Source organism: Typopeltis vanoorti, chromosome 1 (assembly GCF_054136105.1).
Source record: "Typopeltis vanoorti isolate ZY-2024b chromosome 1, IOZ_Tvanoo_1.0, whole genome shotgun sequence".
NCBI lineage: Eukaryota > Metazoa > Arthropoda > Arachnida > Uropygi > Thelyphonidae > Typopeltis > Typopeltis vanoorti.
The window spans coordinates 168,465,455-168,488,756 of NC_143549.1; the positions used below are offsets into that span (position 1 = coordinate 168,465,455).

Below are 23,302 nucleotides of genomic sequence, written 5' to 3' on the forward strand. Positions count from 1 at the left end.
CTGTTCCCTATCCTCAATTCTAAAAAAGTTGAATAAGAAATAATAATAAGATGGATTAAGCAGAATTTTTTACACTAATGAATCCTTCATGATTAAACAAGCGGAAAGTTTTTCAATTAAGGGAAATGCAAAACAGAGAAAAAACCGTTGTGTGAATGTAAAAGTAACAGAACCATAGAATTTGAATTTAATTTTATTAACGAACAAAAATGCATATTAAAGACAAATCAAAACTCGGGAAAACCATATGTGACGAAAAGGAATTCTTTTGCTCCTCTTTGTGGTTTACGAATTTTTACTGAGACGGCACTTCCATTGTATTTTGAGTTATAAAAGCTCACAGAGCTTCTTCTACCTGTAGAAACATGGTCTGATACCCAAACTCGAGAAGTTACGTAACAGAACAATTGCAATTCGTCATGTTGTTAAATATCACTGTGACTGTGGGCTGCTTCGCACCACTCAATGACTGAACTAGAATGATGGTGTATGTAATGATCGTCCCCAGAATCTGCAATAAACAAACAAAACGGAATTAATAAACGGCAAGTTTGTTGTGAATTTTAATATTCTTAAAAAGTATACTTTTGGTAGTTATATTTGGTAATATAAATTTGGTAATTAAATTGCTTCAGGAAAGGTAAGTAACAGTATTTCCCTTTGTAGGCAGTATTCGTAGCACGCAATAACCCTGGATTAATAGACGATTTAATCATTAACTAAAGTAACGTTTCTTCTAGGTCTTTTCACAGTCAACTATTTCAGAGTTAGATAATGTTTGGCACAGTGAAGAAAATTTTTCCTTTTTGTGAAAAAACGAGTCTTTTTAATTGATCAGCTCAGAAAATTGACTGTAGAAAATATATCATTTACACATAAGTACGAATTTAGGAATGAGTGTTAGAGGCAGTTGGACTGTATTTTCTTCTTCTCTGCCTAGCACTTTTGCACAAAAAACTCATCTATTGCAATAGTAAAAGTCGGTGGCAGGTCACCAAACGATTTCCAAAACGTTAGGGTTGAAAGATCGCTGTTTACTCCTGGGAGAGGAAATGAAAAGACTTCGGAATATTCATTCTATAATGTCTATATAATGCATTTTGGATAGGGGAGCTTTTGTAGAAAAAAGCACTTAATAATAAAAGACATTTTCTTTGATGATCCTATCAAAAAAAAAAAAAAAAAACAATCCAGTATGTCTTTTTGTGCAAACTCGCTCTCCACCCAACATGACGCACTTACGAATCCCGTCGTGGAAATTCCGTTTCGTCTGTTAATCTAGGGTATTTGCGATTAATGTAGGGTATTCCAGGGTTACGGTATTTGCTACGAATACTGCCTACAAATGGAAATCATTCTGAATGTCTTTAGGTGGTAATTGAATTTCATTGTCCTGCGTAAGACCACCTCCCTGTTTATTAGAGGCTCGAAGTGACTTGAAAAGTTCCATTTTTGGTCTCTATTACTTATCATTCTCTATTCAACTACTTTTGTTATCTTAAATGATGACTATTCGAATTTTTAATATCGTGCTTTATTTTTAGGTTTTACGCAAATGTCAAAGCTTGGACGTATGTAGCGTTGTAAAATATTATTTATATCCAAAACTACGAGTTGAAAACGAAACTATTTTATTAAATACAAAAGCACAAAATTTTGTGTTTAAAATATACGCATAACTTCACTTCAATTTTTAATAACCAACGTACTTATAGAAAACAATATTGCACAGTTATATTTTTAAACAAAGAACGAGGTAATATTTTAGCACTTTTTAATTGTTTTTAATGGTTTTAAGATTTCTGAAATGATAAATTATTATGATGGTCAGGTTCTAACCTTAAAAATCCAAAGACGAAACTCGATGTGGATATTAATGGCTCTGTGTTGTTTACAATTCACTAGAAAAGTTGAGCACGTCAGGTTACACAATTCAATTAAACGTGATGTGAGATTAAAAAAATACTTTTTTTTAAACAAGATTTCAAGATGCATTTGAAACTTCTGTTTTTCAAATGAACAGTTTCACTAACACTGTACCATATTTTCTTTCATTAGGGCTTATGCATAAGACAGTTATTTAGAAATGTGTCTAAAAAGTTCATATTAAGATGCAATTCTCTATCGAATCAAAACATGGGATGGTATTTGTTTGCAATGCTCACCGGTTGAAGTATAAAAACCAAAGAAAGTTTAAAAAAATGAACTACACTATTATATTTCAACTTATTATCGAATCTATAAAAATACTTACCGACGTCATGAGTGCCAGGTTCACGTTGAAGAATCCCCATCCAGAAAATGTTAATTTGTCATCTTGACAAGTTGCCAAGAACACCATGAACTGAAATGTAACAAGAAATTTTTCTATTACGAAACCATAAACATCTAATTGTAATGATTAGCAAATAGCTTGAACCAAAGAAAGAATATTCTGTAGCAAATGATTTACATTTGCTGCAGAACATTCTACAGAACTATAGAAGTTATATTTTTTAGTTAATAAAATGTGTAATGTACTGAAGAAATTTCATTTCTACTGTTCATTGATCCACGATGTGCTTCTGTCGAGTGTATTTGAAACGATAGAAACTTTTTGAGGATATTAAAATGTCCTTGTGAGTCTTTGATAATTCAAAGCCAGAAGATCACACGAGAAAGTCTTTATAAGAAAATGTGACATTTGAGGAGTTTTAATTTTGTGATATTTAATAGCGAGATTACGAAAGAGGCATATGAATCATTATTTCAGTTAAGTTATCTTAAATTAAATCCATAGAAGTATAACAAACTTTTAACATATTTCTTTACATGAACAGAAAGGAAAGAACTAACTAGGAAAAAGAATTACGATCATCTTACTGTCTAACGACTTCACCAAGTCCTATGGTCAACGTGGACTTCCACTTAAGAAGTTGTCAACCATATAATGTCAAAGACTTTTCTGAGAAAATCTCAAGATTACTTTATCTGTTAAACTCAAAATATATTTTCGCTGGATCGACAAACTTTGTTCCTTTCTACTCTTTTCAAAGGATGAAATTCCGACTTAATCTACCCCGGTGTTTATCAAATTTCTTGCAATGGCGGTTTATCTTACTCCGGCCAAACTGGCAGATCTACTGCTATTCGTCGTAAAGAACATATCGACTACATCAGATTGTATAAGCTTGAAGAAGGTGGATTGGCTGAACATATCATTTCCACTAAGTACTGTATCCTTCGGAAGAACAAAACTAAACTCCTACATAAAAGCAAGTAGTTTTTCATAGAATGTTTGTACAAAGAAAGCAGCGATACCTTATATTATCATCCCAATATAAATAGAAGGCGATGGACTAATGTTATCCTTTAGTCCATCGTTTTTTTTTTTTTAAAAAAAAAAGAATTGCCCTTGTACTTCCGCAATAGTCAGTAATATTTTGCTTTAACATTTTATATACCTTGTTTTAAAATTTCCTTTACGATCTGTAAGTATTAGAGAAGTGTCCTCTATGGTAATGTAACTTAATGGATCTGGACTCTTCAGCAAGGCACAAGGCACCCATGTCCAAGGCTCATATTGTGCAAGGATAGTTCGATTTAAATGTTCCATATGCTCCTCTGGCCGCTTAATTCTCCTGGTTTGAATCCTGCTTAATATTTATGAATCACGTGGAATGTAGCATTGATCAGTTGACACCACTGCCTTAATCAGTCGTTGACTTGGATGTGCTTCTGTCGAGTTGGTCCAGAGTAACTCAGGATACCTCAGTGTGTGTGTGTGTGTGTGTGTGTGTGTGTGTGTGTGTGTGTGTGTGTGTGTGTGTGTGTGTGTGTGTGTGTGTGTGTGTGTGTGTGTGTGTGTGTGTGTGTGTGTGTGTGTGTGTGTGTGTGTGTGTGTGTGTGTGTGTGTGTGTGTGTGTGTGTGCGTGTGTGTGTGTGTGTGTGTGTGTGTGTGTGTGCTCTCCGTCTGGAAAAAAATCTCGACTTTTCTTCTGCTATGGATAAATTATGGATAAATGCGCAACACCTCCATAATCAAAGAAGAAGACCATTTCCTATTGTAGCTGTACATTTGGCGTCTTTTTCTTTGTCATGGAACTATCAAAAATTCATTATAGATTTATTGGATCATCATCCTGAGCTAAAGAGAGGTGAACCAACTAAGGTTTTCTTCTCTGACGTTCATATTCTTCTATTCGAAAAAAGAAAAAGAAAGAAATGTCTATTTGATGGGCACTCGTCATCATATTATAACAGGAGATCGTTCTTTGCCTGAGTGTATCGTTCTTTGTGTGTAATTTGAAATCGTTACCTCCTAAAATACAATATACATTAGCAAATGCGATTTTATTTTATTAATTCATGTTATGTCTGCGTTCTTGCTGATGTTTATACAGAAAATAGCAGGATGTATACCTAATGTTCAGACCCCATAAAATGCGACACTCATTGACAAAAACAGTGACTTAACTGACCCTGATTACGAACTACTGAAGCAATATACAATGAGATTGAGATTTCGTCTGCAAAAATTGAAATGTCCTGAAAAGTCACTTTCCATCCATGGCTGCAGGTTAGAGATGGATGTGATGGCTAACTCATGACCCACTGACTTGACTAGTTGTAGATTAGAATTACGCTCTGAGCAACAAGGCTATGTGACCGGTTGACTAGTTATTATGTCTGCTAACTGCGTATGTTCATCAGGCCAATTTCTTTTTTGCGGATGAAAAATCCTGCGGCCTCAGCATGAAACTAGCTAACTTGTAATTTCAGCTTTTTTCATGTGCTTCTAATATTTCCGGTGTGTGCCTGTGACTACATAATCTCCAATTTTGTCTTTTTCAATCGGGAAGAAATTAGTGCAAAATGGGTGGTTTGAAATTGCCAGGAAACTAACTTGAGCACTCTTTGAAGAAACGAATTTATACTGATATTCTCAGTAGAGCATCACCTATAGGTGAAAATAAAAAGCTGTGTAAAGATTCTTCTGGTTCAAAGGAGATTCAAACAGAGATCTTTCCAACCGACGGGCAGTACCGACTGAGCTACGGAGAATCAACCTAAAATCGTTATCACTCAATATATGTTTATGCTGTATGCTTTTAGTTTTATGAAATGTTTCTGAAATAAAAATAATTTAATTGATGCGTAAGAAAAATAATCAGAACATTTTTTTCAGTAAGCTGAAAGTTTTTCATAAAAATATTCCATAAAAAAGAAAGATTTTTCAAGATTAAGAACATTCAGAATCGGAATATAAATTACACATAAAACATGAAATCTTTTCCAGACGAAAGTAGCTAATTCATGATTCCAATAGTTTACAGATAAGGTTTTGAATTATCAAAGATTCGATAACCGATATTCATATATTTACATACTTACACTGTTCTGTTCCTTGAATGAAAGAGATCCAATAGGAAACTGTTTCAAAATGAAAGATGTTTGATCAGCCTAAATAGTAAAATGATTAATTATAGTTAGCGCAGCATAGAGAAGATAAGAAAAATTTTCAGCAGTGAAATTTTAATCTGTAAAAATTAAATCACAAATTTAACAGAATTTATAATCTTTCGTCATCTTTGGATAGCTAGTTTTTGTTTCATTCTAATATGAACTTTATCTTCATTGTTCGTCTTAATTTATCACAGCCGCTTAAAGGAAGTAGCATGACGCAAAAATTTTCTCCTCATTTTGAAATTTTGAAATTTTCTCCTGTTTTATTATATTATTTGAGTAATTCATTCAAATTCTAACGTTTGTTCACCGATTCTAGCGCACATGATGATACTAGCATAATGCATATTCTGAAAACTTTTACAGATCATGCGATTATGAAATAGCCCAGGACACATTTTTGTGATTTAGTCAATAAATTGACAACTGCAGAATTCTCAAAAAATCATCGCAATACCCGATTTCAAACGTTTATCGACAAGGTTAATAGCTTTATCACTAATATTTTACTATGAGTTTAAACAAAGTTTAACTCTCTCTCTCTCTCTCTCTCTCTCTCTCTCTCTCTCTCTCTCTCTCTCTCTCTCTCTCTCTGTTGAACAGACTACGGTTTATCCCGAGGAAGTAAATAAAAAGTGTAGATTTTCCTATTTCACGTTTCTGTGATTTTTGACAGTGCTGAATACGAAAGCTCAAAGTCAATAGGCATCAGATAATGTAAACAAATAAGTAAACCATCATCTTACAAACTTTTTTCTGTTTATTTATGCATTTGAAATTGGACTTTCACCTTAGTCGAATATCAAATACCACGACTGATTAAAACCAATTTTCAAATTTAACTTTTATCTTAATACTTTGTAATTAACAATTAAGGGCTGTGTTCTTCTCTTCTTGGTAACAATGGCTTAATTCAGTTAAGTAAAAATTTAATCCATGGCTTCAGCAACCACAATATTTCGTACGCTTCTTAAATGACGAATATTAGATTTTTTTTCAACGATATATATTTTTAAATAATGATCTTCCAGCTAGAGCCTCCGTCATTCAGTTGGTTTCAACGGAGTTCTTTGAATGGAAAGACGTGGGTTCGAATTCTTTCTATGATGTGGATAATGTATATCAGGGCTTTTCAATTAAAATACTGTTCTCGCTATCAATTCGATTTTAGAATATAAAATACGCTATAAAATAATACTGGAGAGCAAATATTTATTTAAAAGGTACTTACCTCATTTGTCACTTTCTGCAAAGAACGAGCAATGCACAACATTGTCAAATACTTATACATGATGAAAATACCAAACAAAGCTTTATAACATGAAGGCACTTCGTTGTGAAATAGGAGAAACTCAGAAAAGCAGCAATGAGCAGTATTTGCAGCATAATTGAAAAACAGAGCCACAGAAAACTAATTGTCCATTTCCTTGACAACAAAACAACCGTTCATGTACATCACTCGAATCTCTTCCAGTTTCTCAACATTCATAAAAGAAATATTCTCTTTTGTTTCTTTTAATACCATATTTACAACGTTAAAAGAATACCTCAAGAAATCGGCAAAATAGGAAATCCAAGAAAAAAATATGATTGTTGGAACAAACATGAAACAGATTGTTCCATTTATTATGACGGCTGCCATATATGGGATGTTTGTAAACTTCTTTAGACCGAACTGAAATTCCATTTCGTATTCTAGAATGAAGAAGTAAGCCGCAAATGACCAAAGAAATAGCAGCATATTAGCAGAAACAATTATTAAACTAATGTACCTTAATCTATATGGTTTAGTGCGTTTTAGCAACCAGATCAGTTTCAAGTTTGCAGTATTTGTGCAGCAGATTTATCATTTGATTTCCCTTAAAATACATGAAGAGACGTACAAACACGTTCCAAACGAGAATATTGACAAGAATAACGAAATGCACGTATCTTGAACTTGGATTCTGATATTTGGATACCAAAAAAGATACAGCGAAATTTGTGCTATAACAATAATGCAGAGCAGCAAACCGTAGACGGTTTGAGCACTACAAATATGAATTCTGATCTTGAATTAACAGCTTTGGATCTAAACAAACCTGTCAAGAAGCAAATACCAAATAAAGTATGGAAACAAACTAGAAAACGAAAACTGTAATAAGAGTTTTTACTCTATAGATCCATTTATATACTTAAAAGAGGGAGTTTTCCTACAAACCTTCGGATAATATTATTCAAAACTACGATCCTCCTGTTGTACAGTTTTCTTTCAAGTGAGTGCTAGAATTTTTAACTGAGAGAAGAAAATTATAAATGGAGAGAGGCGGTGCTATTAATGAAAAAAGTGGAAATTTACTTTGGGCGGAGCTATTTTATCGACGTCTAGAATCTTTTATGATACAATGTGTCATCACTAACTGAAATATGAAAAGACGCATATGTTACAGCATCGCGAAATTCTCTTTTATAACATGTCATCTTCCATTCTTCATAGAAAACACAAACTTTAGCTATTGATGGCTTTTAGAATGTTTACGTTCATGTTGCGGGGTGTGTTCTCTAGTAAAGTTCAAAATAGTTTTTCATTTATAAGTAAATGTACTCGATTGTTCACAAAGTAATAACGAATTTGGGAGTCTGAAGGCTCCTGCCGAAGTTTGAATGATATATGAAGGGCGTTAACTGTTCACCACCTTCAACAACTCAAACATAACACATGAGTTGCTTCGTTTGATTCTGTTTCGGAACCTTACAATTTTACTCCATTAGGATTTGTTCTTCTAACTGTTTAATAGGAAGAGGAATCAGTTTTTGACAGCGTTTCTGCTCTTCGCTCCATAAGGTTTAAAGGACACGGTGGCGTTAATGATTGTAAACGTCTTTGGGATGTATAAGTGTTTCTGAATGTGTAACTATTATCAGACCTACAATACCAATACTGATGTAATATAGTCTGGTTTCCGTTAAGTGAGGAATAAAGGATAAAATACGATAACTCAAAACTGGTGATGATTTTTATTCCATTTCATGGAAAGCAGTATAACATGAGTTTAAATAAATTAATTTATTTGTAAATAAATAGTTTAATTTAGTAACAAATGAGAACGTGAAGCAATGATCAAAAAACAAGAGTCAAAATGAGATTATCAAAGTGCCTCAATAAGTCATGCGGTCATCCCTCAAAGCAATACATCTCTCATAACGATTTCTCATACTCTTTATAATGATGCCCAGGAACTCAGTTGGTAATAACAACCATTGCTCCTGCAAAGCTAAGCTCTCCTATGTTCTTCATGGATTTGGGGACTGTCGAGGCCACGTATGGACAGGAGACTAGGTTTCTTCTGTGTGGACGATACGCTTGCAAGTCTGCCACCACTCACTGCATGCCCCACTTCCTCTTTATCTCTTCCTCACAAAATACAATAACATAAATCCGATTTTACTGCAGATCTCGAACATCCGCCTACAAAAAACTCCAAAAATCCAATCAAACAATCCACTATCCTTACATATTTTCAGAAAAAAAATCCATATCCACTTCACCAACATCTGTATTCTAAACATCATATAAACGATGTGCACCACCACCTACAGTAATCTAAACCAGAAGTACTGTTCCTATCAGAATTCAAAGTGGTAACCTCAGCAGTCACTGCCCAAATTACATATTACACAACTCTTTCCTCCACCAGGGCGACACTTGTGCATTCATCAGAACCGACATATCATGCCATAGACTACAAAACCTTGAATCCCCACTGTTTCATCAGCTTTGGCCAACAATTCCTATGCCAAACTAATCTGCCATTGTCATATACTCTCTCTCTCTCGCTCTCCAGACTTTGTCAACTACTCTGACCTCTTCAACTATCACTCTTTCTAAAGCTCGAGTTCTGCAGTCGAAATATCCCAATAATGAGATCATCCTTTGTCAACTACTCTGAGCTCTCCAACTATCCCTCTTTCTAAAGCTTGACTTCCGCAGTCAAAATACCCTAATAATGAGGTCATCCTTCTTGGGGACTTCAATGTTCACAAATCATACTTCTCCAGTTTCACCAACTAAGCAGGCAGGGATGCTAAGGTATTTGGTCATCAATCTTTCTACCAGAATGCCTGACAATTCCCTCCAATTTGCCAACACACTTGATGAACTTTGGCAACACAAGGGGTGCCAAGTGGGAGCACGTCCGTTTCCCATGGTCTGACTACTGCTTTAGTTCTTCCGATCCAAACACCTGCTCACGAATAACAGAAATCATCCTCACGGATGATTTCTGTTATTTTTATTTTTATATTATTATTGTTTTATTATTATTACGAGCTGTAAATGGCAGCTCGCAACCATTGTAAACGAATCATCACTAAGTTCAAGTTAGACTTTAAAAGGGACAAATGCTGCAAACTCGCCTCCTGCCCAAATGACAGTCGTTCTTTTTGGTCCCTTGCAAAGGTCACTGGGCACAACTTCTGCACATCCAGGTTTCCAGCACTCTCACAACTGGATGGTACTGTAGTTATCTTACCTAAATACAAGGCCAAATTATTGGCATCACTCTGGTCTTCAAATTCCTGTGCTGATGACCTTCTTCCACACTACCAAGAACGGCTCCGTTCATATTGCCATAGTCTTCTGACAAAAAGAAATCTGAACACGAACAAGGCATCTGGTCCTGATGGTATCTTACCTATCGTGTTGAAAATTGTTCTCCAGGACTAACACCTATCTTGTATCATCCATTCAATCTATCTTATTCACGTTGCATCTATTCGACAACATGGAAGCAAGTGCACATCCAGCCCATCCCAAAGAAAGGGGATGAAGTCAACCAACGAACTACCGTCCAATTTTTCTCACTTCTGTTCTCTCTAAAACTGTGAAGGTTATCAACAACTAACTCTTGAACCACCTAGAGACATACCAACTAATCACTGACCAGCAGTATGGATTCCAACACTCGCGATCTACAGCTGATTTTCTCGCTTTCACCACTCACCTCTGGACTCATGCCATGATGAAAATCACTTGGTTGCTCTCGACATTTCAAAGGTCGACTTTCTCACTGGTCGCTCACTACGTGTCATGTTGGACGGTTTACTCTCATTCCCCACCAATGCAGGAGTACTCCAGGTTCTGTTTTTACACCCACTCTTTCTTTTTCTGTGCCTCTTATATATAAATTACCTTCCTCCTTCATTCTATCTCCTTCTGTTCTTTGGAACAGTCTCCTCCCATTCTGCCTTTCCCAGAGATAACAATCCTCAACTGTTCAAGCCAAATGTGAACAGATTCCTCCTTTCTTCTATTCCTCTTGCCCCCCCCCCACACACGGCACTGGTGTGCTATAGGTCTTGTGGTCTTTCATGTGTGTATCAGATATTAAAAAAACAAAAATACAGACTACCTTCGTGAAGTATGATACGCACAGTGGAAGCAGATACCAATGTTCCAGCAACTAAAGCGATGTCAAATCGTAGATGAATCAGGATAGCACTCCTGTTTCGACAAGCAGATAATCTGAGATATCTGTCAACCACACTCATTGCGGTTGTAGCTCGTGCCCGTCCTTCACTGAATCTCCGGGATACAATCTGTGAACCACGGAACGAAATATATGCAACCATCTAACTACAACTGCTTGACTTTTGCTAACTCCGTCTACCTATCTTTACGATGCTCGCTACCTGAGTTCATAGATTAAGTGATGTCTTACAACCATATCTAAGAATTTTGCTACTACAAATATTTGGTTCTCACTCCGAACAAAATGGAAAATCACTCCAAAACTCCCGCTTTATGCTGTGGCTTATTTGCATATAACGCTGACTACGACACTTATTTGTATACGATAACTAGACTCAACGTCACCTTTTACATAATTTACCTGACTTTCGTTTTGTTACTTAATTTAAGGAAACTGGGATAGGTGGATAATCTTTCGTATGTCTCATATTAAAGATCGTTTGCTGGCTGCATTAAATTAATTTTCTTATACATTTTTTTTTTCTTTTTACCAATAAACTCATCTTTATTTCTCATAATCTCCTTCCCTTCTGCAGCGCTTCATGCTTATACGGGTATGTATGGATCGTTGTAGAGAAAAGACAATGATGAACAGAAAAGGAAATGATGCGGAACTTGGGTACTCAACAGAATTTTGAAGATTAATTTTAAGAGGTTTTTCTTATTCTATGAAACTTTTTTTTCTTTTAGAAGTCAAAAGAGATTACTCCAATTGCTGAAGATAACCTGTCCCAGTAGATTTTTTAAAAATATATGATCAATACTTTTTGATTTTGAGACGTCCACAGATATACATGATTCATAAAGATTTCCGTGAAATTTTTAATTTGATTACATTCTGCGTAGGCAGTGATATATTTAATGGCATTAAATAAATTATGAACAGCTGTGTTGACATTACAATGACTGTATACATTCAGTCTATTTTGTTTCCAAATGTTTCATCGCATTGACTAATTTTCTTCAATTTTAACTCTGCTAAATTAAACACACGCACCAAATGGCAACATTTCATTTTTCTTTTGCCAACATCGATATAAAGGATCTTATAGAAACGCCAAGGAACATACAGTAGATGTTCAGGAAACATGCTGATAGACAAATTCTCATGCGCACATAACCTAACTCTAACCGTCACATTCTATTGTTAGAATAGTCAATGTCACATTTCCTTATCAGTTATTGATTATCTGGTTGTTTTGTGATTTCGGTGGAAGCAGCAATGTATTATTCGAGTCCAGTGTATTAGGAGTAACTACGTATATTCTGGACTGTTTGTCTGCTTTTCGAGATTAAAAACTCGAGTTTCGGGGACGGAAACTTTGTGAGTACTGTATGAGATAGAAGATTTTGCCTTTCCGATAAACAAATATCCTTATATGAACTTATTTTGCCTCATACACAGGATTTTATCTCAGGTCTATGTAACTGTCATTCGAACCAAAGGACATCGGTGATATCAAGACCATAGAGAGAAACACTTTTTCTTTTTTTCTTTTTTTAAAATAGTGTATAAATCATGTATCCGTAGATTGCTAAATGGCAAAAGCAAGGAAAATAGTAAGGTTACATTTAATCCGTTATTATTTGCTACCTAAGATCACATTATTATTAAGTGTACTGTAAGAAATGAATGATTCCAGAAATGCTAATTTGCATCCCTTCTTATTTGTTACTCAATACGCTAATAAAATCACTATTGAAAGAATGCAAAATCCGTAATTGGCTACATAATTTTAAATCAGTTTTTTATTTTATGAAGTCCTTTTAATATAATCCAAGATGATTCAGGTACGCGTATATCCAACATTCGTTTTTTTTTCCAAGTCATAACCGAAAACCAGGTTTATCTGTGATATGATATAAACAAATGCCACTCAATCCAAGTCACACTAAGATGTTTTATTGCATTAAACCCGATAAAATTACCACAAGAATAATTCGTGGTATTAGGAAATTCTAATAATTCTTAAGTTCATTGTCTACAGAGAGAAAGAGAGAAATCCAGAAGAAATATCAGCTTACTTTACAGTGAAGCGACATCTAACATAATTCGAACGGTTTTAATTTTTAATTATTGACAGAAATTCCTTACGAAGTTAGAAGAGTTTCCCTTCGAATTTGCATCATCGACCATTTCCTGATTGTACCCTCAAGGATATAAGCTACTATGACAATTACAGCATGATTGAAATTTTATTATTACTAATCTCCTATCAATAATTCTCCTCTAAATTAGTCTTTGCTTGTCAGTAATCTAAATTCTCATATCTAATATTTCTTTCTTCTAAGGCACTTCTCGATGAATCAGTTCAACTAAACCTTGATCTTTCTCTGGATCTTTTTCCTGTCAACAAACACCTGTTTTGCTAACCTTTTTTCTTCTATTATCTTAGATTAGCTTTACTTCCAAATTCTTGAACGCCATCAATGCAAGTACCTTATAACATCTTCGTTTTTAACATGATTCTCCCACTGATGCTGTCTGTTCACTCCTCTAATGTTTCTCAGCACTCTCATAATTGTGTTGTCTCAATTCTATGATCAATTGTTTTATTTGCAGTCCATTTCTATGGGTTGTAATACGCTCTCTATCGAGACTGCCGTTGACATTTTCTGTGTTCTTGCTTAATTTCAATTTTGATCGTTTTATTGCTGGTTTGATTTTCATGCCAAATTTTTACAGCTGTTATTTAATTTAGTTAGGAATCCCGGAGACATGCGCTGAATGCTTTTAGGAGTGCAATATCAGCTGTATAAAGCAAAGAGATACGTTTATTAAAGAGATATCTTTGATTTTAATATCACATTCATTCCCAATGCGATCGGTATAGATGATGGATAGGGGTAGGAGACTATGTATACACTCCATCTTCGTCTTAGCCAGTTATTTTGCATCAAACCTCTTCCTTCATTCTAACTGCTGTCGTACGATTTAATTCTAGATTAATAGCGAAGCTTTTCTCTGGACACCTTTTTTGCATGCCTTTTCTAGATCTACCAAACTTAAGTACAGATCCCCGTTATATTTTCTGATAAGTCCTCAACTATTAGATGTAAAATAAAACTATAATCTTGTCAATCACTGAATTGAACAAAACTTGTCTTCTTCGAGTTTCTCTCGACAGTTTTTCTTAGCTTCTTCGCAGTATGCGTGCATAAATTTTACTTGGAACACTTCGTAAAGAAATTCCTCTGTAATTTCCACATTATGTTTTATTCCACGTTATCATCCCGGAAAATATCAGAGCCCAATTCTAGTCATCTAGAATTCAACCTTTCCATGTCTTCTGATTTAAATGGTGTATCCACTGCAGAACTTTAATATCTTCATATTTGTACATTTCTGGGCGAATATGATGCCACATTTAACATTGAATGTGGCACTTATCAAATGTGGCATAACTTTAGCTTTTCTATCTCAAATATTAATATGTACTCATGTTCACATTCTTTCTGAAGATTTTCTGCAACTGTTCTGTCATTGATTTACCAGTCTTTCAAAGTGATTTCTCCAGACAATTATCCATATCGCAATTTTCTTCTCACCTTTACCATCTTTGATTCATCTCTTTTCTCCTTTTCTAAGCGTTTTTCAATAAGGTCCAGATCGTTTGCTATTTCCTTATATGTATAAACTTTCTCCATGCTTTCTTCTTTTCCATAATAGCTTATGTACACGGACACAAGAAGTTAAATAATCTATGCCACCCGAGCTGAATCAACCAATGTTTCTTCAGAGTTTGTCACTGAGACTCCAATATTTAGTTCTTGTTTTCTAATTATTTCATTTTTTTCTCTTATAATATTTGTGTAGCTAACTAGTGTAAAGTTTACCAGTAAAAATTCAATTTTAATTTTTAAGTGTTCCTTACATTTTTTTTTCATATTTCGAATTCCCTGTATACTCTTTTATCCTATATTACTTCCTTTGTCTTCCCTCCACGTTAACTTATGCAAATTTTAATTTGGAACATGGTGTTAGTAATGATCAGTCCTTATTCTGAGCAGAAATCCAGCAGGCATTTATTATTATTAGCTTTGCTTTTTCTCCATATTTACATTTTCCCAAAAGGAAAATGTAAATATGGAGAAAAGTAAATATCTGTATAAAAATGTAAATATCATTCTTATACACCTCGTAGGATACATGTACTCTACTGTTTAGATCTCTAACAAGGATCACCTTTTCTATTTGCTTTATGTCAGCTGCTTTTTCTAATGACTCGAAAAATGCGTACACTTCTTCCTATGAAGAATGTTATTTTTCACTATTTTGAAGATGCTCACATAATTAAGTACTTAAAAGTACCCTCCAATTAAAAACTATCTTCATGTTTGGTGTTGATTGCTATCGCAATCCTTCCTTTTCTTGATCGCTATTACTCGAATATAACATCCTCTACTTATTGTTTAGTGCTTATTAAGATATACCAGGTGATTATAAAATAACGTCAAGTGTTCAAAGCCCTCTAGCGAGTAATGTATTGGACGAAACACACCAATATTCGGTAGACGTGCACAGTGGAACATGGGGATTGGATTTAACGGGAAAAAAAAAAGTACCAAAAGTCGCCAACAGGGGAAATTTTGGCCCTGTTTGCCGAGTAAAATGCATTAATTTGCATTATCACGTTTCTTGTGAGCGATCATGCAATAAAAGGAAAGCCTGTGAGATTTCTTATCATTCGTAGACGAACTGCTTTTCGATGCCTCTTACCTTACGTGAGCGTGCTTTCTTAGTGAAACTCTATTATCAGCGCAACAATAATGCCAGTGCTTGTCTTCGTGATTTTCGGCGTATGAAAAATTTACCAAAAGGACCTATTAGCGTAATAAACTTACGAAAACTGATTCGGCGATTTGAAACTACTGGAATTCTAGCAGTGCAGGTAGGCAGGGGACGCAAACCAATCAATCACCAACAAATTAAACAAGTTGCAACTGCTATTGTGGAACAGGAGATGACGCATGTGCAGGGTACCAGCAGTGCACGAGCAATATCCCAGCAAACGGATATCGTATACAGAACAGTGTAAATCCTACATCAGATGTTGAAGTTTTACCCTTATAAAATCAGTCATGTTCAAGAATTGCGCCCTGGTGATGCGACCACACGAATCGACTTATCTTTGAGATTCTTAGCGTGCATGGAAGTGGATGATGCATGGCTGTGGCAGATTTTATGGAGTGACGAAGCGCACTTTTATTTGAACGGCGATATTAATACAGCAACTGTCGCATTTGGGCTGCAACTAATCCGCACGTGTGTCTACAGATGCCAATCCACTCACCCAAAGTCACACTGTGGTGCAGATTTACGGCATCTTTTATCATCAGTCCATACTTTTACGAGGAAAATCGCCAAAATGGACCAGTGACCTGTTCCGTCAATGCCAACAGGTATGCCAATATGCTACAGAACTTTGTGGTTCCACAACTGTAGCAAAGAGGATGTCTCGATTCGACCATCTTCATGCAGCATGGTGCACTACCCCACATCGGACTTCAGGTAGAGCGTGTTTTGCGACAACATTTCTCTGACAGAAGAATCATTAGTCGTGCATTTCCCACCCCATGGCCATCGAGATCGCCTGATCTCAATCCTTGTGACTTTTGGCTGTGGGGATTTCTTAAAAGCATTGTGTATCAAGGACATGTACCCGATATTCCAACTTCGAAAGATCGAATAACTTTACACGTGAGACAAATCAATTCCGATATGTTGCGAGCCACTGTGGAAAATGTCGTGCACCGTATGCAGTTCCTGGAATATCAGAATGGTGGTCATATTGAACCTCATTTGTAATTAACAATAAACGTCATGAAATTGATGTATGCTGTCTCTCATTTGCCATTTAGTCATTCATTAGTCACACCTACTAAAATTTATTTGGCAGTGCCAAAATTTCCCCTCTTTGCGACTTTTGGTACTTTTTTTTCCTTAAGTCGAATCCTCATGTTCCACTGTGTACGTCTACCGAATATTGGTGTGTTTCGTCTAATACATTACTCGCTAGAGGGCTCTGAACACTTGACGTTGTTTTATAATCACCCGGTATATCGTGTGCTGTGAGAGATTTGATGGCTTCTTTAACCCTGCGGAGGTCACGGCTGATCTGACAGATACAAACAAATTGTTTAATATAAATATTCTTACACATATCCAGTGTATAACTTGGAGTCATGAGTACAGGGGCGCGCCAAGAAGTGTCCGGCGCCTGTGTGCAAAACATTAGTTGGCGCCCCTATACTCCTCCCCTAATAAAAAAAAAACACTTAATAAAAACGTTATTTCTAATATTTGATGCCAATAAAGTGAGTATTTCATTTTGAATTTTATCTCCTAAATAGAAAGGCATATTTTTAAAGTCAGGATCATTAGCTACACGTCGCATGTATTCCGATATAAAAGGATCAAACTTTTCTAACATCTCAATGCATTTTAAAAAATTGGCATTGTTGCAATCGTAAAGTTAATTACTTTTACCACGAAGGGCAAGATTTGGTTTCCTAAAAACTGTACTACAAAAATTATTCTTTTTATAACTTCATACCAATGTTTCCTTTCATTATCTAAAACTGTTTGTTAGAAATGATCAATAGAAGTTTTATTTTTTAAGGATGTAATTAATTCTGTTCATTTGTTTGTAATTGTTCAAATGATTTAAATTTTTCTCATAACGATTTAGGTACATTGCAAGATGTTGCCTATATTCTGCTGATAACAGCAGAATATAAAATAAAGTTAAAAACTGCAGCAGGTTTTCTTATATATGTTTAGAGAAAATGCGAGTTTGAACAAGATTAAACAAATTCAAACGCGCGTCATCATGTAAATAGTACACTCACGCTAGTTCAAGTTTTTACTTGTTTACGCTCAACTACTTGTTAGAAGTAGGCTCAGAATAAAATAAGATCTTAAGGAATAATAACAAATAAGTGATTATAAAATAATTTGTTTTAGATAAATCTATAAAATATAATTAAGATTTAAACAAAAATGTAATTTTTTTTTTTTTTTGAGTATTTCCTCCTCGCCTGAAATCTTTGGCGCCTGTCTGCGTCGCATATATTGCACATATTGACGGCGCGCCCCTGCATGAGTATCTGCGCATGCATATATTATGAGTGCTATTCCACACTGTTTATGCGGTCAGTTTTGGTTTAACACGTGTTATGTAAAGGTGTGTGAGAGTTCATAGTAAATTGTATCTGAGAGATACCGCGACCTTCGATGTCAGTATAGTATTGATTAATTTTTTTTTCATGTATTTATTTATTTACCGTTGAAAATGGCTGGAAAAATATATCGATTGGATGATCCATCAAATGTTTGAAGAGATTCAGCGATTTTGTTACTCGAGTCCGATGATGAGAATGATAGAGTCGAATGCGAAAGTGAAAGTGATATTTGATAGTAAATTGTATCTGAGAGATTTGTATCAGTATAGTATTGGTTTAGTTGTTGTTTTTTTTCTTTGTTTCTTTGTTCAATAATTTCTAGATTGTAACTAAAAATAAATAAACCATCATGTATTATATTTGCAGTATTTTTTTTTAAGTTTTATCGCATTTTAGAACATACTAGTAATTAATGTATCTCTCAGATACGCGCGATCTACGCTGCAATTTTTTTCGACCGCAACCTCTGCAGGGTAGTTTTGCAAAATCGGACTAGTCTTGAGGTCGCGGCATTTTTTAAGAATGAAAATGTATGCTTATAGCTTACCTTGTAGAAATAATTTATTAAGTTTACCCGTCTTTTTAGTCAGTTCTTCCCTGATGAATCAAATATTCAACTTCATAAAAATAAGGTATTTAACTTTAGTTGCCAGATATTTCAACCTGAAAATTACAGGTCATCATCGGTGACAGTTGCCAGATATTTCAATCTGAAAATTACAGGTCATCATCGGTGACATACAGGATAGCGAAATACAGAACAGAAATAATATATTATTTAAGACAGTTGCTCAAATGTGGAGGTATACAAGTTTTACGCTACATAATTCAGATACAGATTCAAATACATAATACAGTGGCTACACTACATAATTCAGAATGCATGATCAGCAAGTCGAATTCCAAAAGAGTTCATCTGAAAAAGTTCACATCTGCAAAAAAGAGGAATAAAATACAATGTGAAAACTACTGAGTAATTCCTGTGCAAATTATTTCCGTAAAAAACAGGGCCTGAAGTGGGACAAGGAAAATGGTCATAGAAAAACTTAGTGAAAATCAACTGAGTTCAGATAAAATTGGAATGGGGCAGGATCAGATATTCACTTTACAACAGATAGTTGAGAAATCGTATGAATATAATATGGATCTGCATTTAAGTTTAGTAGGGCTGCAAAAGTCAAATGAATAGGCCCACAGATAAAAACTATTCAAAACACTCCAATCATGTGGAGTAAATGGGACTTAATGCAAAGCAATACATAGGCAGTCTTGTGTTTAAGTTTTTGACCGTTATCTCCAGACTATTTCAGACAATAATATATTGATTCAGGGATAGAAGCCAGGAGTGGAAGCAGTTGTCTTCTGTACTCTACCTGATTGCCAGTAAAAAAATCATTGATAATTTGGACCTGATATCACTGATTGGCTAAGTACACAGATTGACTGCCTGCCCATTTCCAAAAGTCAATCATTGCTACATGGTCTCACCTATATCCTTTAAAGAATAAAAGTCATTTATTTATTTTTATTATTTTAACAAAATGGGAAACGAATGGTTGGCAACTACTCACAATTTACTTATAAACTATACATATGAACATTGGACTAACCACGTTACCTTAGAATTATGGAGACAAATTCCAAGATTAACTGGAAATCTTGGGTGCTTAAGGTCCCGTTAGAACAAAACCACTGTTGATTATCATGAAAGGTTAAGCAAAGGTGTTGTCTGATGCCAAGATGGCAGGGGAAAATACTCAGAAGATGATTAAGTGACTTGATACTAGTGATGGTGTGCTAAAAATATAACATCTAACAATATTAACAAATATTGGATTAATATCTGCGAAATTATCTACAGGAGTTACTAATAAAGTCACGTATTATTATCATAGTATAGTATCCTGTACTCACTTTGCGGGTACGTATCAGAAATCTGATACGTACCCGCAAAGGTGGTGATGATGATGATGACGATATTAAACGTAACGGAGCTGATTAGTTGGTCAAATTGCAGCCACTGAGCTATTCAATTAGCAAGCTTTGAATGTCAAACTTGCTATGCATTTAGCAAGCTATCGATGTGTTATGCACAGGGCGTACATAACAATTACTTCCACCTTTGGGAATCGAGGATGTGTTCTGAGGCAGACAATCCAGTTAGACCACCAACCACTCTTCTTGTTGCTTACCGGATGCCTGAATCTGCAATATAATCAAATTTTGTCTATAGAGATTAGGGGAGATAATTTTAGATTAGGGAAAACCGGGTATGGTTGTCACATTTTTATATTTTGATTTTTTACACGTTATATCTGCAGGAAAATTGATTCAGACATACTTTAATATAAACAACCTACATCTGACTTTATATTAAAAAAAAGTCCCATGGATAATATATATAAAATTGGGAGATAATTCACTTTATCTGTAGCAACTGTTTTGTGACAATTTACTTCGTGCTTGGGTTGGTTGTGACACTATCTGGGGTTGGTAATCAATGGATGATTTATCATCCATTGATAAAAAAACAGACCGATCTAGCTGTGTAAATGATGGGTGCAATGCGGCGGGAATGAAAGCATAACTATGTCATTTTCTAGATAACCATGGATCACAGATGTGATCCATGGTTATCTAGAAACAGGAAACATGGTTTTTCTTTGATATATTTAACGTGATTGTGAAAATGCTTCAATAACTTGAAAAACAATTATTCAGTGATCCATCCTGAGGATTACTTCCATCTTAACAACCAGGTGGTCCATCTCTAATGAAGTGGTCTTTGAAGTGAAAACGAGGGAACACAAAAAATGGTGGAACTGTGTTGCTTGTTCCAGACACAGCCACTGCTAAAGTGACAGGTGAACCTCTCTCCGCTGATTTGACTGCTGCTCTGACTTGCTTATTATTTAGATTGTCTGTTGAGGCTAGTTCCGCGTGCCAAAGTTGTTTCGGGTGATCTTATTGATAAATTACTATGCCGCTTCATAAACGCTGAATCAGCACCAGCTTGTTTATCGTTCTCCCAGCTCTGTAGTATGGTTAATTATTTGCCATAGCTACTTCATATGCAACCTTTCGAACTTCTTTTGGAAGGAGACCTAAATATATGTCAAAGTTTTGGAGGAGATAGGCCTCTAATTCATTTTAGAATTCATCGGAAAAAATTTACCGATTGCTTTTGTATCCTACGACAGTTATGGCCTGTGTAATACTGTTGTTAATTTCTATGTCCGTAAATTTCTTGCAATATCGCGCACAGTGCGGTAATTTATATTATAATCCTTTGCAACGCTTCTTATTTTATTATTGCCTTTTTTTCACCTTTCTTGCCGTGCATAGCATCAATTCCGGGGATACTTCACATCTAGACGTCTTCTTTTTATAATTTCGCGGTATTATTATTAAGACCTGTTGTAAAATAAATAAATAAATAAGATCACATGATACAGCAAGTTAAAGTGGGGTTGGTTGTCACATGCGACAAATGACCCAAAATATTCTGTGACAACGTCACCCAAGCCGTTAAACATATTCAAACCTACCTGCTCATATATTAAGGAGTTTAAAAAAAGTGCCAAAAATCATTAAAGTTAGAAGGAACTCTAAACTACCAGATTAAGTAGAAAAAATATAGTAGATATTAAAAAACAAGTACTTACTTGATAGAAAATGAGTTGCAACAATTTACTTCGAACGCACGAAAACAAACAACGACACGTCCTATCTTCACTTCACTCTTCAGAGAAATTAATGACGCGAAGGGAGCGGAGATGTGCTTACGCGTCTCTATGATTAGTACGTACCTATATATTACAGTTTCTATGTTATAGAGTTTGTGACAACTTACCCATGTGACGACCATACCCGGTCTCCTCTACCTGATATTTTAGCGGTATAATTCATCAAAAACAACGAGAGGCAGGCCCTATCAACAGGCTTGAATGATTTCCGAACTCTGTATGCAGTTCTCAGTGATGCACAGCTAAAGTACCTCTAGCCGAAAACACTATTTCTATTCCCTCTATATATTTGTGAACGATATATAGTAACGTTATTTTTGTGGCCTGTACATTGGAATATGTTGGATATCTTCTTTGGGAAAATTAACTGGCAGAAGCAAAAATTCAGCGCGCCTCAAAAGAAGGCGAATTATTTCGCACAGAGCTAATGCCTGAAAGAAAATTTTTTTTATTATTATTATTATTGTATTATTGTGTTTTCTCTTTCCCCATTCTTTTGAGAAAAAATTATTCTGTATTAGCAAATTAAACAGGGAGAGAGAAATGAGCTAAACAACTTTGTCGCATTTCTTCAAATGATAGTACTCGATATCAGAGTTTAACAACTACATAAACATTCAACTAAATGACAATTTTATGAGAATCCTACCATTGAAAGGTTGTTAACCTATGCTACACTAGTTTAGAATGTAGCTGAGTGGTAGATAATTCGTAAAACCTTTCTCCAGAAATCGAACATGGAATTTTTTCAAACCACTGCACAAATTCGTCTTGAAGAACATCAAGAATATATTTCACTTAAAGAACCCAATAATTCTGGTTTAGCACACTAAGCGTTATCAACAAAACTCAGGATTCAGTGGAATAAAACCAAAGTGTTACAAAAAGTTATTTTCTTCAGGAAAGACTGTACAAAGAGAGCTGTGAAGCACACATTCCAAACTTTAACGAAAACCATTGCCTTAAACTTTCTCAATTTCCGGAGGTTATGCTGGCTAACACTCACCATTCATGTGTTCTGTAAATTGGAATTAATTAACTGTGTATATTATAAAATACTTTATTAACTAATTTATTTTATTTTAATTATTTTTGGATATCCATTAATGCAGATGGAGCTATTCTGCGACAGCCGGTAGTGCATCACGCGCTTTCAATTGAATTGTTTTCTTTTTTTATGATAATTTTTCTATAATCGGATTGAAATTGGATATGAAACATAGCCGAGAATTCTACAAATCAAAAGATTTAAGTTAACGTAAGTGATCCGGTTAATTAATTACTTATAATGAATAAAAAAAATTCCAGTACAATGCGAGTACTACACATCATTATGACGATGAGGATACGTTTATATGAACACAAGAAATTAAAAAGAACCGGAGAGCTATATTTGAAGTATAATTACAAAGCAAGT

At 35.0% G+C, this 23,302-nt stretch overlaps 1 long non-coding RNA gene across 1 annotated transcript; it reads right to left on the reverse strand.

Annotated features, from left to right (window-relative positions):
• Nucleotides 1-350: 350 nt before the first annotated feature.
• Nucleotides 351-21,859, reverse strand: LOC150110631 (uncharacterized). The gene is made up of 4 exons (XR_016548550.1): nucleotides 21,805-21,859; nucleotides 5,374-5,442; nucleotides 2,255-2,344; nucleotides 351-511 (listed from the first exon to the last, which is right to left on the reverse strand). It is a non-coding gene; the product is annotated as an uncharacterized LOC150110631 (long non-coding RNA).
• Nucleotides 21,860-23,302: the final 1,443 nt, after the last annotated feature.